Source organism: Rhinolophus sinicus, linkage group LG04 (assembly GCF_036562045.2).
Source record: "Rhinolophus sinicus isolate RSC01 linkage group LG04, ASM3656204v1, whole genome shotgun sequence".
NCBI classification, from domain to species: Eukaryota; Metazoa; Chordata; class Mammalia; order Chiroptera; family Rhinolophidae; genus Rhinolophus; species Rhinolophus sinicus.
The window spans coordinates 57,831,094-57,845,993 of record NC_133754.1 but is presented as its reverse complement, the minus strand read 5'-3'; the positions used below and the strand labels follow the sequence as shown (position 1 = coordinate 57,845,993).

Below are 14,900 nucleotides of genomic sequence, written 5' to 3'. Positions count from 1 at the left end.
ATTCTATTTGCTACCCTAAATGATGATAATTGATTTGAGTATCCGAGGATGTCCACCCTCTTCTGGTCCGGGAACTACATAGTTTTCAACATTGACCAGAAGAACAATTTACATAAATGCTTCACTGCATAGCTATGCTGAGTCGCCCTGACCCCTACTACCTGGGACGGCTTCTTTCCCCAAATAATAAAAGGGGAAAATAGGCATCTGTGCTGCTCTTTAAGTGCACTAAAATTCTACAGCAGTAGCCCTTAACTTTCTTTTCCCAGTGGTTCACACGACACATGCCATATACATAATATACTCTCAGGGGTATCCCTAGATATATGAAACAATTCACATTCCCAGTCAGCATACTTGAATGCAACTAAATCAGTGATGTTATTATAGAGATAGAGATAACCACCGTAAGTTTTAAAATAAATCATTCCTTACTTTATATTATTTTGAACGTATGTACAACTGAGTGTAGTAATTGTTGGTCTAGAGCAGAGCTGGGCAAACTATGGCCTTCAAACAAAACCCAGCCCACCACCTGTTTTATAAATAAAGTATTATTGGAACATACACTCATTCGTTTTCATATTGCCTGCGGCTGCTTTGACCAGAAATGAGTAGTTAGGTCAGAGATTATATGGCCCACAAAGCCTAAAATATTTACTATCTGGCCTTTTACAGAAAAAGTTTGCCAACATCTGTTTTAGACTCACAAGCAATTCAATCAAATCTCTATTTATATAACTATTGGGAACACAAATGTCAACACAACAGACAAAGTAGTTTCAGTATCTTCACAAACTTCTTTAAAAAGCAGTTTTCATTCCTTCTCAGAGCTCCCTGGACTCACCTATCACCACATTTCACATACTTTTGTTGTTATTATTTCCTTGGCTTCCCCACTTGACTGTGAGCAGGGTACCTATCTAGCATCCCTGTTATAACCCTAACACCTAGCGCAGTACCTGGGACACAGACATTCAGTGGAAATCTGCTCAATGAATGTCTGAAAATAAGCATATGACTTAAGACAATAGGTAAGAGTAAAGGAGATTCAGGCCTGTAGAAACCTGCTGCTCGAAGTGTGTTGTGTGTAATATTCGGGAGCTTGTTAGAAATGCAAACTCAGGCCTCACCAAAGACCTAAAACTGCATTTTAACAATATCCCCAGATGAAAATTTGCAAAGCAATGCTATACAACATGTGCTTAATTGTACCAGTATATAGTTTGAGTCCTAACAGGGGCCAGGTCACTTTGCATAGGGAAAAAAAACAAAACTCCAAGGCTTCATCCTTACCCTAACCTTGAGTTTCAAGATACAAAATAAAGATCTAGATTGACAATTTTAACAAAGGGGGTACTTTCTTTTGCTTTTTACTGGGGAGGAGAGACACTGTTACTAAAAAATAGGACCAAATGGGGGACTGTTCAAATATTTTGCCTAGTCCAAAGGAATACGACCAGAGAACATCCATCCTAATTTAGATAGATTACTGAGAGTATGAAAAACTAGTAAAAACTGATGTGTTCATGAAAACTTCAAATAGTCTTCAGAATATGATGACAGTATTTTGTGGGTTAAAAAATTGATTTGTTTTGTTTTGTTTTACTGGAAAAAGGAGAGGGAAGTCAGCACTACTTCCTGCTGTTTATTTTTAAAAACAAAGGCTAAACAACCATTGGAATTATGACCTGCTCAGTGTAAAAACAATCTTTACAAGGTAGGTGTTTGATGAAGCTGATGATTTAGGTACAATTACTTTCCTCCTTTTACAAAAAATGGAAACTGAAGCTCATAAAGGGTCAACTAATCAGAAATAGTGTTGTAATAATCTGGGGAGTAATTCATCAGAATTTCAGTTTATCTCAACTCTCAATTCACAGTGGGTTTTTTTTTTCTTTTGACCACTCCACTATCGTCTATATTCTAGCTCACATACTTTTGCTATAGAATCTTGGGCAAATCACTTGCCCTCTATGAGCCTTTGTTTCATCTATAAAATATACAACCTCCTCATAGGGTTGTTGTAACCTAAACATAATATCTAGCACATAATATTTATTCAAAATTATACAGATTTTCAAATACAAGTACTACATAACATGCACTTAAAAAGAATGACAAACAAGGACACACTAAATGAACTATTAAATTGGGTTTCCATGCGATCAGCAGAAAAGCAACAGGCTAAGATTTTGTTTTGCTGAGGGGCACCGCTCATTCTGCAGGACAGAAACCTATCAGTATAGGCCACTGCTTACAAGAGAGGCTCAGCAAAAAGGCCTAGATATTTCTTAAAGCAATATAATAACAGTTTAAAAAAACTCAACAAATTTATGATTACCTCTAACAATTGTATGTTTTTAAGTAGTCAGTTTAAGACAGCCTATCTGTAGAAATACAGATTATAGGTTGTCTCTGGTCACTAGGTTGAAAGAGCAAACTCCAATGAGAGTGAAAGAATGGAGTTAAAAATAATGAGGGGCGGACGAGTGGCTCAGTTGGTTAGAGCGCAAGCTCTGGGCTACGGGGCTGCCAGTTCGATTCCCACATGGGCCAGCGAGCTGTGCCCTCCCCAACTAGAATGAAGTCAATGAGCTGCCGCTCAGCTCCCAGGTGGCCAGATGGCTCAGTTGGTTGGAGGGCTGGTTCTAAACCACAAGGTTGCCGGGTTGGACTCCTCAACTCCCACAAGGGATTGTGGTCTGCGCCCCCTGCAACTACCAATGGCAACTGGACCTAGAGCTGAGCTGCGCCCTCCACAACTAAGATTGAAAGGACAACAACTTGACTTGGAAAAGTCCCAGTAGTACACACTGTTCCCCAACAAACTCCTGTTTCCCTTCCCCAATAAAATCTTTTTAAGAATAATGAATAATGATTTTTCATTTATCAGACTGCCGAAGATCAAAAAAATTGACAACACTGTGTTGCCAAGGGTGTCGGGAAACAAGTACTCTCACACACTTGTTTTGTTGGTAATCTCTGTGGAGAGAAATTAAGAAATATCAACATTACAAAGACACACATTCTTTGACCCAATTATTCTATTTCTAGGAACTTAAAAGTAAAATAATGTACAAAGGAGGTTATTCAATTGAGTACTGTTTATAATCACAGAAAATTGGAAATACACATCCATCTGCAAGGGACTGGATTTGTAAATTATTGTACACTCACACAATGGAACACCACCAAATCTTATAAACTAATATGGAACACACTTTAAGATATATTGCTACATGAGGAGAAAAAAAGGTGCAGAAGTGTGTTAAGATCTATTACCAACTGTGGAAAAAAACACCATCACAAAAAATGAATATATGAAGTGATTGCTTGTATACACATAGAATCTCTTTGGAAGGCAGAAAACAAAACTCACTGCTGCCTCCCAAGATGAAACTGGTTAGCTAGGAAATAAGAGACTACTTTTCATGGAATACTCTTGTACTTTTTAAATTTTATGTACTAATGAATGTATTATCTATTGGGAAAACACAATTTCCTAAACTTTAAAAAAATACTACATGGTTAATAGAGAACCAATATTACCTTGAAGAGAAGTAGAAGTGGTACTTTTCAGATGAGTTATCAAACATTTGTAGAAAACATCTGAAACTTTCTCCTTTTAATCTACACAGACTATATATTTTGAGAGGATAAACGGTTAGGTTTCTAAATGTATTAAGAGAGTTAACGCTTTAAAAAAAACTTAAAAAAACCTAATTTCTATCACACGCCCTTCCAGTTCAAACCCAACAGTTTCAATTCAACAGACATTTTCTGAGCATCTTACAAAATGCCAGGACCTGGATACAAAGATTAATAACATATATGACTTGATAAATGCTTTAACAGATGTATGTTGTAAATGCTAAATAGAGTACCTACTTTTTTTAATGCTTGTCATTTTCATGAACAAGAGGCAGCCTGATGTGGCTGCAGGTGTACTAGGCTTAAAAGACACCTGGGCTCTAGTTCCATTTATTCCCTTAATTAATCATATAATCCTGCATAAGTAAAACCTGGCTATCACAGCACCTGGATTGCCTACCTTACGACAAAAATGTTATATAAAAGAAAATACACGTGAGGGGTTGACTGGTGGCTCAGTTGGTTATAGAGCGTGAACTCTGTTGCAGGTTCGATTCCCACATGGACCAGTGAGCTGCTCCCTCCGCAACTACTAGAATGAATGTCCGCTGAGCTGCCAATGAGCTCCCCTGCAGCCGGATGGCTCAGTTTGTTGGAGCACGTGCTCTCAACCACAAGGTTGCCGGTTCAACTTCCACAAGGGATGGTGGGCTGTGCCCCCTGCAACTAAGCTTGAACAACGGCAATTGGACTTGGAGCTGAGCTGCACCCTCCACAACTAAGATCGAAAGGACAACAACTTGACTTGGAGGTGATGGGTCCTGGGGAAAACACACTGTTCCCCAATAAAGTCCTGTTCCCTTTCCCCAATAAAATCTTTTAAAAAGAAAGAAAATACATGTGAAAGCAAAACTTTTTATAGTCTGAGACACTTCCAAAACATGTTATTACCACCCATATGAAGTTTTGGAGGGAAAAAACTGTTTCTCCTTTTCCTTCTCTAGCTTTCTTGGCTGAAGTTAAGAGTTCTCTGCTTAGTTGAAGTTATCAGAATAAAATTGTGTACTTTTACCATTCTTTCAAAGATAGATGATGGAGCCAACCCACTTATAAAGTATTCAAAGAGAGTAAAAGGTAATTTTTTACTGAGAATTACATATACAAAGTCCCAAACAGACAAAAGCAGGTACTCAACAGCAACTGAAAGTTGGAGCTTACAAAGCACATTTGCCAGGGCCTTGGTGCTCTACAAAGGAGAGTTAAGGAGAGCAACCGAAAGCCCAGGATGGCAGCAACGGGCAAGAAGGGCCAATACAGAGTGGGGCTACAGAAGTGAAACAGTTGTGGTTGTCATGCTGGCCACCTGGCAGCCTTCTTAGTGACATGCTTTGTCAATGCCGAATTTGAAGTTGTTTGTTTAAAATCTTGACCTATTCTTATGCAATCGGAGGAATGTGTTTACCTCTGCCACCACGGATGTTACTTGCACTGTAGAATAATTCTTCAGATAAAACAAACCCTTTCTTCTACAATTAAAAGACAAAAAACAAAAAAGATCAATGTATCTTGCTGACTTGCAGATTACCCTCACACCTTAACCATAGAAAATGCTAACAAATGTTTGCTGGGGGAGTAGTGACTTCAAAACCAAGATCTAAAAGTGAGACGTGATTTGTTTCTTTATTCATACTCAATTAAGCATTTATTATGGCCGACAGTGTTTTGCTTCCAGGCCTTTGTACGTGCTGTTCCCTTTGCAGGAACCACTCTTTCCCACCCCACCCATGTGCTTCTCCACCTCACTAACCTCTCATGTGATTTCCTCTGAGAAGACGGCCCTGCCTTCCCCCAGCCGCTGCCACAGCACTGTTTCATCCCATCAGAGCACTGATCCTTCACCGTGCGTTACTTACAGGGACTGGGGCGCCTACACTTACAACACAATCCCCATGCTGGTACCTGGACGATGTGCCATCAATGCCTATAGAGAACACCAGACATGGCACTAAATGGACAAGGATACAAAGATGAAAAACAAGATCCTAAGTTCACTGTCTAGTAGGAGAGACAGAGTAAAGCAGGAATACAGTGTAAAACGGACGATGATGGCAGTAGGTACGAGATATCAGGGGCATGAAGAGAGCTAAGTCAGCCTGAAAGCAGGATAGGTGAAGGAAGGCAAGGAAGAAACAGAAAGAGGACATAGCCACGCTAAGTCTGCAAGGTTAAATAAGAGCTAATTGGTGAAGAAGAGGGAAAGGATGATTATTCGAATGAGAAATAGGAGCAAGAAATAGCAAGGTGGATCTGAGCACTGCAAGTAGATTGGATGCGTAGTGGTTCTCAAATCTTAGCACGCATCCGATTCCCATGGAAGGCTTATAAACTTACAAGTTGCTGGACCCCACCCCCATTTTGTAAGGCAGTAAGCCAGGAATATAACCCAAGAATTTGCATTTCAAACAAGTTTTCAGGTGACAGTACGGCTACTTCTAGTCCCAGGACAACACTTTGAGAACCACTGGCATAATGGAACACAGAGAACATAATGAAAAAGTAGCAGTAGACAAGTGTGGAGCAACGCAGGGGGTAAAAAAGCAGTTTAAAAATCACAGATACTATGCCATGGAATTTGGCACTGAAGGATTTTATGAAGAGGAGTTAGTTTAATTTTAGAAAGACTGTAGTAACAGCTAACATTTACAGGACACTGGACTTTATGTATTCTGTGCTGTGCAGTAGTTACTAGCCATCTGTAGCTATGTCAATTAAATTATAATTAAATAAAATGAAAATTTCAGTTCTTCAGTCAACAAGCCACACTTCAAGAACTGGCTACTGTACTAAGCAGCTATAGAACATTCCACCATTGTACAAGGCTCCATTAGTCAACGCTGATGTATATGAACGCATTAAATCTTCACAACTTCATTATGAGATGGGCACTGTATTATCCCCCTTTTATAGAGAGAAATATGGCAAAGAAAGATTTAAAAAATGACCCAAGGTCATAGAGCGAGTAACACCAATATGAGATGCAAACCCAGATGGTCTGGCTCTTCATTCTCAGTCAGATGGTCCTGGCGTAACACGGACTGGAGAGCGAGGCTGCTGGGGGAGGAAGCCCAATGAGGAAGCTACTGCGTAATCAGGAGGGAAATGAGGAGGGCCTGCCCTGAGAGAGGGCAGCTGGAATGGAGAAGAGGTTCGTTGAAAGAGATGTTGAAGAAGTAGAGGAGAAAGGATTGGGGATGGATTAGAACTGAACCAAAAAAGGTGCGAACGAGGTGTAGAAGACGGCACCAAAGTTTCTGTGTAGGTAATCAGAGCCAGTGGCAATGCCTCCCTCAACAGTTAAGAAGCTGGAGGCGGGTGATAAATTCCATCTGGGTCGTCATGAATGTGAACTGACTTAGGTAAGACACTACACAGTGGGACAGGCAAGTCCAGAGTACAAAAGAGAGGTTTGGATTAAGATATGAACTTAGTAAAGGAGAGGCAAGTATAGAGTTAACTCAGGAAGATTGAAACAGTAAGAAGTGGGCAAAGATCAGAACCTTAAGGAATCCAACATGTAAGATAAAAAAGGCAAAAGATAAAAAGCCAGTAAACTGAAAATGAAATTACCAGAAAGATAGGAGAAGGGGAAGAAGACACCTAGGAAAGAATTATCCCAGAGGTCAAGTGAAGAGAGACTGGTCAACAAGTGCTAAATGCTGCTGCAAGGTCAACTATGATAAAGGCTGAAAACTGTCCACAAGAGCTGTTTCAAATGGTGCTCTAGGGCCAAAGGCCAGATTGCGACAGATCTGGAAGGAATATGGGCTTTTTTTCAAGAAGTTTCAAAATGAAAGGAAGGAAACGGACAGGGTACAGATGGAGAGAAGGCTCTGAAGCAGCGTTGTTTGTTTGTTTTTATTCTAATCTGATGGGAGAGACTTCCCACGCTAAGGGGCAAAGAGTGAAAAGACTGGAAACGTTATTATTGATGGAAAAAGGCCTCTGAGACAGGAGAGAACAGGATCCTGCACATAAATGGAGAAATTAACTCTGGACAAGACACTTCTTTCACCACCTCAGAAAAGGTAGCAAAGGGGTAACATTAAGTACAGATGTATTTAGGTTAATATGAGATGGGGGCGTAATATGTTGAATGAGCTCATATGGCCGGGTAGATTCTATTTACTCTACAAAGTAAGACATGGCAGTGGATTTAGTGTCAAGAACCAGTGCTTTAAAAAGAATAGGGCTTTAGATTTCTATTATAAAACTAAAGAAAAACTGACTAGCAAAGGAAATACCTAAAGCAGGAAAATGGTTCAAGAGGATCTAAACTGTTTACCAAGTCAGATATTTAAAGATGTCCTGAAGAGAGAAATTGGGAAACCATTAAATCACAGCATCACACTCAACACACACACAAAATGTAACGTTCCCAAGAGTTGTTACAGGTTCTAGAAAACTCAGGATTTAAATGCTTCACTTTAATCCAATGACTAAGAAAAAAGAAAAACTTGCACTCTACAAAGCAGAAAGAATTGAAAACCCACACTTAGCAGCTCTCGAGAAAAAAGCAGCCTACAGTATTAAACATGATAACACCCCACATACACGGAATCCACCTCTTCTGCACTAAAGGTTAAATGGCAAAAGAATCAGCTGTCTTCTTTCACGCATACAAAGATTTTAAGTTTAGTTGCCAGATTTTCTTTCTACATCATTTTTTCCTTAACATGTTTTACCAATAATTTTAAAACTACTCAATTATTTTACTAATAACTGTCCCCAACCTTAACCTTTATTCTAATATATTTGCTAAGTTTTATGACAAAGTCAAAGTTAATGCAGATATGAACTCTTCAACTCATAAAGATCAAAAATGACAAACATGATCTGTTGTCTGCTGCCTTCCCAATAAGGTTTGTTTACTGGTATTAGAAATCACCCAGAACCAAGATACTATGAATACACAACGAGTGATAGACTGTATATCCTAATCATTGCCTTTAATAAGAATTACTTCATTGATTACTGGAAAGGCTTATACCTTTCTATTTCAGTATTAAAATTTTTAAGTTCTAACCAATTATCCAAGTCACTCAGAGATCATCTGTATTATAGACTTTCTGAAAAATCACTTACCTGTAAGTGGACACTTTTGTTTTTGTTTTGTTTTTTCAAAACTCAAGGAATACTTTTTCTACCAACATTAAGGTAGCTTAGCGTGTTCTTGTAATATTTAGCTAAAAACATAACAAAACTTTATAATTCCTTATTTGGGCAGTAAGAAAGCAATCTCCCCTCCCTCAAAAAACTTGTTTCAACTTTCAAGAGTCTATAGCTATCTTCAAACACCGAAACAACCAGATTTACATATTTGTGGTTTACAAAAACCACGAAAATTCTCTATACCAGGGTTTATTCTATGGTTTCCATCAAGGAAGAGAGTTATAACTATATTAGTTTATACTTATTGCTCTCTAATGCTATAAAGTAGTACTACAGCCCAAAGGAAAAAAGCATAGAACAGAGAAAGGCCTGACCACTTCTCCCACATGTGTGTGAACTTGCTGTGTGGCATTGAACAAGACAATCTGCTTGGCTTTCAGTTTCTCTATTTGTGAAATAAGATTAGAATCATTGTTATCCAAGATTATTATAAAATTCTACAAAACGCAGAAGATTCAACCCTTTTTTTCTAAGAATGTATCTATATTTGTAAACATAATATAATCCACTATAAAAACAACCCTTAATCAACACTATACTTAGTTTTTCTTAGCAGCTTTTACTTTTCTTAATTGCTGGCAGTTAAAAATTATTTTGACCCAGAATGGCATTCTGCGAATCTAAATGCTATCCTGCTACAAACTCTAAGCTTCATTTCAACCCTTAACCAAGCAGTGTCATACTATGAACTGTTTCCTCACCTGTTCCCTAATGAAGCTGCAAAGTAATTCTTTGAATTTACACAGTTACGTATAGTGCTGATGAAAGCCACCTGTTGGAAACTATGACTTTCCTGTCAAAGGGGAAAAAAACAAAAAGAAACAACCTTAGATATTCCTGGGAACCAGCTGCAGCCGAATGAGTCCTAATCCCGCTCCAGCTGGAAAAAGCAGAAGAGTGAAGTCGCTACTGGTCTAATTCATTTGCTGCAGGTCCTTTGGGAACTGACTCCACCCGAGTAGCCAACTGGTAAACAACTATATCAGAACAAGGCTTTTAATAATTCCTATATGTAACATTTGTTTTCTTTAAAATTTTTAAATCAGAGCATGAAAAGTATTTATTGTGATTTTAATAAACGCTTCTCAGCTCACTGGAAATAAAATTTTAATTCTACTTAACCAGCAAACTTAGCACCCATACTGTCTTTTCACACAGCCAAGAACCAAGTCAATGTAAAAAATATACTTTCTCCAATATTTTAAAGAAAAGACAAAAAAAAAAAAAAAAAAAAAAACTGTCAAGGAGATTTTTACAACTTCAAGAAGACTGGAATGATAAAAAAAAATTTTTTTCAGATTCAAACAGTTCCTGTTATCTATTCACTTTCATAGTATTAAAAGTAAATGTAAAGTAAAAAGTGCTGGCCATGTGACAGGATGAACTAAACAAAAAAACAGGCAGCAAAGCTAAGAAGATAATGTATTTTGCATATATTCATTTTCCATTTGGTGTTTTATGACAAGCAATAATGAAAATTTGTGTTATAAAAGAGCTATTATATATCATGCCTATTAAAACTTAACCACATAGAGTCCTTTTGAGACTTCAATAAGAAAGTATATGTTAAAGCTCTAAGAACAATGCTGCCCAATACATTGTTAGCCCTTAACAAATGTTAGCTATTAATAGGTTTCTATAAGCAACTGCTTACATTCCTTTGGCCTGATAAAGGGAGAAGAGGTGAAGATGATGGGGTCTTCTCGATCTGTATTCCTGAAGCAATTTGTAGTATCTGATGTCTTCATTAATTTCTTCTTTTTAGTTCATCAATTTATTAGAAGTTACCCCAAGAAAGAGTAAAGTGCTAGTAACTGTAAGAAAAATGTCTAGATTGTATGCATAGAAGTTTTGGGTATAGAAGTTTTGATTAGCAATGACTAAACCAAAGGTTGCTTCAGTAGCTCAAGTTTTCTTTCAGGGTATATTGTGGGCTAAAAATTACCAAAACACACAAAGCTCATGGCCTAACTAGAAGACCAAAAAATATCTGTACAGTTGATTGTATTTAAACAAATACTGCATTACAAACATATCTGTGCCAGTTATTTTTAAATTTTTGTTTTTGTTCTTTATATGAACAAATCTGCTGAGACAAAGGCAATTCCTAACTACATTTATACTTAATCGACTTCAATGACTTGTCAGTAACAAATTTTTATTTCTAGCCAGCTTCTCCTCAGGGTGTAGAACAAAAAACGGTATAAACAATGATGTAAGAAATGTATAAAAAACATAATTATTGAGATCAATCAGTTGTACATTCAGTAACATTACAAAATCTACATCATCCATGTTACTGTGTCCTTGCCATAACTTGAAAAATGAGGTCCACTACATATGGTTAGAATAACCTCCTCTAAAATAATCCTTCTTTACTTAAAAACTGATATGTTGGCATCATCCTACATTCCTTCCTTTATAATGTAAGAATTAAAATTTGTAATTTAAGTTTCCCCAAAAAATAAAGTTTCCCAATAATCATACTATAAAATACACTTGCTTGTATGCTTTCATAGAACATCTTAATATATACTTTATTTTATTTTATTTTATTTTATTTTATTTAAGGAGGGCGCAGCTCACAGTGGCCCATGTGGAGATCAAACCGGCGACCTTGGTGCTATTAGCATCACGCTCTCTCTAACCAACTGAGCTAACCGGCCACCCCTTAATATATTCTTTGGATTGAGAACTTCTTCCACTTATTTACTACTAATTTATTTCTTCTCAACTTTTTTGTAACAGCCTTTGCTTTCAGATGTTATAGGGGTTGTTGAGTTTTTTGTTTTGTTTTTTTATGCAAACAATCATTCTGTCAAGCAGTAAACATATCCAAATTTAACAGCATGGACACTTACTAGTATAAAGCATCACAGCAACAGGATATTTGAAATTGAAATTAAGCTTACATGTGTAAACAATTTTATAATACTACCATTCTAACATATAAAATGTGAAACAATTTTACTATAAAGGCCATTTTCAAATAGCTAAATCAACACTATCATTTTTAACTCTCAATAACTTGAACATATTTCCATTCTAATCAGCATCTCTACATCAAAAAATCTAAGTTCCTGTCAAAGCCACACTTATCCCATGCCACATTTCAGGAACAAAATAATTCGGACTCTATGCTGTCTCTATGCTGTCTGCCTTAATCCCCAACAGGAACTAAATCCTATATGCACTGTTCATGGTAGGCCTCTAAATGTTTGCTGAATGAATAATGAATAAATGAAATAAATGAACAAATTATCTTACAGTAATATCCATATTTCAAAAAGAAATTTACAAGGAGAAGTTGTTATTCATGCTAGTTACACACTATCACCCACAATTCAAGGGAAAATAACATTTTGTCCCAAATGAAAGCATTCTATTACAGCCATACAACCAATCCCAAACTTCAAGTGATATAACTTCAGTGACGACTGAAATAAAAATTAACAAACTTAGAAATTATCTTTAAGAAAAAAATAAAACAAAATGTCACGTAGACAAACTATTTTTTTAATACGTATAAAAACCATACTACTTGTAATCTTTGGTTTCTTATACTTTTATCACTGGTTCAAAGTCAGTTTTAGAATTCATTCTATGATGGGAAGAGAAAAAAGGGACACAAACAGTGAAGGGGTGAGGGAGGAATATGTCCTTTCACAATTAGAGAATGTGCTATGAAGTTATCACCAAAACCTTCACAACTGTTTACCTGAGCGCGGTGATGGGCATTATACACAACTCCCAGGAGGCAGGAGCTATCACTATTACACTGAACCTGAAGTCAGTCTGCCCAAATCCAAATCCCTACGTAGCTCTGTCTCCTAATATCTCTGACTTGGACAAGTTACAGAACCTCTTTTACGCCTCAATTTCTTCATCTGTAAAATAACAGTACCTACCTCCTTGAGTTGTATGAAGATTGAATGAGTTAATATATGTATAGCTTTAAAGTAACACCTGGCACACAGTAAACACATAAAGTTAAATAAATAAACCACTATGAACTACCACAACGCTAGCTCAGAAATTTTCCTTAGAACAGGGATCAAACTTTAAACTACAGTATCCCATAGTCACCTCACTATCAATGTGAAAACACACTTAAATTCAGCTGTCTTCACAAAAACTCTTAAAAATATTTCTACACAGCTGATCTCATCAAAAAGAGCAAAAACCACTCAGTTGCTGAAAATCTAACATACAGGTCTACAATGCCTGCCAAAGGTTAATATAGCCAAAAATAAAGAAAGAAAATGTTAGAAATGATATAGAAAAAAGAGGAACTTGCTCGTCACTTCATATAGTCCCTGAATTTCATCTCTCACCCCAGTGACCAGACTAATAAGATACATTTGCATTCCGGAGAACATAAAATCATTTCAGTTCCAAGCCATTTCAATTCTAAGCCAAGTACTTGGACCACAGTAGGTGCCCAATAACTATTTGAGGAATTAATTAATGCCTAAAAGTGAAACTACTTCTGGCCTACACTTTCCTTTCTCCATCACTGTCAAAAATACACTGGATAATTTTTTTGAAAATATCTAAGTTCATAACAGCAAGCCAATCAATTCCACATAGGAATCCAATGGATAGTTTAAAAAAGCGGGAGGAAAGTAGTTAAAATATAATAAAAGGAGCAGACATACACTGTGATCTGTTGAGAGGAAGAATAATTCTTCACGTTAGAGTTCACTCTATTATGATTTTGAATGTGAGCTTTTCATATCTTTGGGGAAAGTCACGCAGGGAATTCACTATTGAAAATAAGACTCCATTTAAAAATACAAACAGATCTCATCATTCCTAATTTTGTAGATATTATCATGAAATTAGTTTTCCAATAAGACCAGTACATAAACATAGGAGTCTACTCAAGAAACTCAATTTTCCCAAATGTATCCTTCACATTTAGTTACTCCAGCTAACAACACTATATATTAAAATTATGTAACCAAAGCACACCAGCAGACCTTTGCTGGATTAAACATTTTTTTTAATGCAAAGATCTCAGCTCAGCTGCAAAATAAGGATTGTTGGGTTAGATGGTTAGCAAGGTCTCTTTCCAAGACTAAAGCCCTAGGGTGATAGGACTCAGATTTGTCTACATTGCACTATATTGACTACTTTGTAGTAATATGCACAACTGTCACTTTATGTATAGTTAATATTTTTTAAATTAAAATATCTAACTCAAGCAAGGGAATGTATAATAAAAGCAAGCACCCAGGTGCTCTAACAAGAATTTATAATATCCAATTCACAGATATGACAGTGAATTCATTCTAAACTATAAATTATTCTGTTTCCAAGCAATTAACCTGTAGATCATTTGATTAACAGTTGTAGGAATCAATTGTATTTCATTTCACTTAAGCTATATGTGATCAAGAAACAGTTCTCACAGATTAAGAGTACTTATAGCACTGAACAACAGAATGAAGCATTTTAGTTACTTGTCCACCTTGAATTTTTAATAATGTACTCTTAAATGCTGAAATGATACAGAGCCATTTTATGAATGGGATTCTCTATCAGAATCATTTTAAGAGTAAACACAGTAAGATCATTTCTAATTCAAAGTTCACAGAGAAAATTGAATCCTAAAATAGATCTCTAAAAACTTCATCAAAGAAAAATACTGTTAATTTTCAATTGCTATTAGGGTAAAAAATTATAGGTGGGTTATCAACTACAGTAAATTTAGAGCAAATCTCAAATATGTTTAAATACATTCAATGTTAACTTTACAATCTTCTCATCCTACTAAGGTGCGTAACAACTTAAATTACTACCACTTTCCACAGAACTACAATTCAGAGCAATTGAAATAAATTTACAGCTAGGACACTAGGTCAATGTAAGAAACAGCTATTAACAAAATTCTCCTCATCCCTGAGAATCTATTTAAGGGCCAAAATTTACCTTTAAGACATACTTTCAAGTGTACAAAATAACAGCATAAAACACAGCACAGTAACGTATACCATACGTGCATCAAAATTCCCAGCTCTCCAGAACTTTACTAATATAGGGTACTGTATTCCTGACCCATGTAGTTACACCTG

At 36.6% G+C, this 14,900-nt stretch overlaps 1 protein-coding gene across 3 annotated transcripts in view; it reads right to left on the bottom strand.

Annotated features, from left to right (window-relative positions):
• The window catches only part of KAT6A (lysine acetyltransferase 6A), a 94,007-nt gene that overhangs the window by 74,821 nt on the left and 4,286 nt on the right, over positions 1-14,900 (bottom strand). The window lies entirely within an intron of this gene.